The sequence below is a fragment of the Priapulus caudatus genome, unplaced genomic scaffold (assembly GCF_000485595.1).
Source record: "Priapulus caudatus unplaced genomic scaffold, Priapulus_caudatus-5.0.1 Scaffold1204, whole genome shotgun sequence".
NCBI classification, from domain to species: Eukaryota; Metazoa; Priapulida; class Priapulimorpha; order Priapulimorphida; family Priapulidae; genus Priapulus; species Priapulus caudatus.
In genome coordinates, this window is record NW_014578265.1 from 48,892 (window position 1) to 50,825 (window position 1,934).

Below are 1,934 nucleotides of genomic sequence, written 5' to 3' on the forward strand. Positions count from 1 at the left end.
ACTCGCTCATCGCTCACTCGCTCATCGCTCACTCGCTCATCGCTCACTCGCTCATCGCTCACTCGCTCATCGCTCACTCGCTCATCGCTCACTCGCTCATCGCTCATCGCTCACTCGCTCATCGCTCACTCGCTCATCGCTCACTCGCTCATCGCTCACTCGCTCATCGCTCACTCGCTCATCACTCACTCGCTCATCACTCACTCGCTCATCACTCACTCGCTCATCACTCACTCGCTATACAAGATCGGCTATATACACTTCACGGTAGTAATTTCCTAATTTTATAGTATTTTTTGTATTAGTTTTGTATTATTTTAGAGTAATTTTATAGTTTTAGAGTACAATTAACTCTGCAAGCCAATCTCTCTTACACGCTTTGAGGTTTCGGACGAATTGTGGAATTAAAGTACTTTGTAAGTATAATATATATAGGCGCCTATGTTAGTATATTATAAATGCGTATACTAATATATTATAGACGCGTATACTCGTAGATTATAGGCGTTTATAGCAATAGATTATAGGCACCTATAAGAATAGTTTATTGAAGCCTATATAAATAGATTATAGGCGTCTATAGCAATAGATTATAGGCACATATAGGAATAGTTTATTGACGCCTATATAAATAGATTATAGACACCTATAGCAATTTATTATACACGCCTATATGAATAGATTATAGGCGCCCGTAGGAGTAAATTATAGAAGCTGTGCCGTGCTAAACATCTGCTATCGCCAACGTTCCCTCTACATTGCGCACGGGCCCTAGTACGTATTACAGGGTGCGTCATAACTGTGACTCTAGGATGTGACCTTTCCCGGCGCATGCGCAACGTAGCAGGTGGGGGCGTCTTCACATAGGGCGCGGTGGGGGGGGGGGTTACCATGCTACAGAGCTCTTATAAACTAATATACGATGATAAGCGTAGAATGTAATAACAAACGTTTGTGGGGATCTTCGTCACGAGGTCGTCTTACAGGTTTAGCTCGGTAGCGTGTTAGCTCTGGTCACGCACACGGTGCAGCTTAGCTGAACCGACACTTGGTCACTCACTCTACATGTGTCGGCGCTGTCACGCGTTATTTGTCAAGCCAGGTTGACATGCGACATTACGTGCGGAACGAGATGAACATTATATTATGCAACACACAAAAACTGCTCGCTTGTCGAGGGTCGCTGTACGTTTCTGTGCCGACAGCAATACGTGTGTGTGTGTGTGTGTGTGTGCGTGCGTGCCTGCGTGCGTGCGTGCGTGCGTGTGTGTGTGTGTGTGTGTGTGTGTGTGTGAGAGAGAGAGAGCTGCAGCTAACGCGACAGGAGAAGGGCTTCATCGGTAATCAGCCACTCACTCGGTCATCAGTTGGTGACAACAACGACATCGCACCCTAATCTGTCAGTAAGATCTGTAAATAATCTGTCCTAATCTGTAAGCTCTGTCACTCTATCGCGCTCCCCCTTTCTCTCTCTCTCTCTTTCTCTCTCTCGTTCTCACTTTCACTCTCTCCCTCTCTCTCGTTCTCTGTCTCTCTCTCTCTCTCTCTTGCTCGCGCGCTCTCTCGCTCGCGCTCTATCGCTCTCTTTCTGGCTCTCTCTGCCTCTCTCTCTCTCTCTCTCTTTCCCTGTCTCTTTCTCTCTCCATCTTTCTCGCTCTCTCCATCTCTCCCTCTTCCTTCTCTCTCTCACTTGCGTTCTCTCTTTCTATCTCGTTCTCTCTCTCTCTTGCTCGCGCTCTCTCTTGCTCGCACTCTCTCTCTTTTGCTCGTGCTCTCTCTCTCTCGCTTGCACTCTATCGCGCTCTCTCTATCTCTGCTTCTCTCTCTCTCTTGCGCTCGCTCTCTCTCTCTCTCTCTCTCTCTCTCTCTCTCTCTCTCTCTCTCGTTCTCTCTCTCTCGCTCGCTCGCGCTCTCTCTCTCTCTATCTGTTTCTG

General features: G+C 47.4%; 1 protein-coding gene across 1 annotated transcript in view; it reads left to right on the plus strand.

Annotated features, from left to right (window-relative positions):
- The window catches only part of LOC106815807 (NADPH-dependent diflavin oxidoreductase 1-like), a 27,706-nt gene that overhangs the window by 22,145 nt on the left and 3,627 nt on the right, over positions 1–1,934 (plus strand). The gene's annotated exons all lie outside the window — the stretch shown is intronic.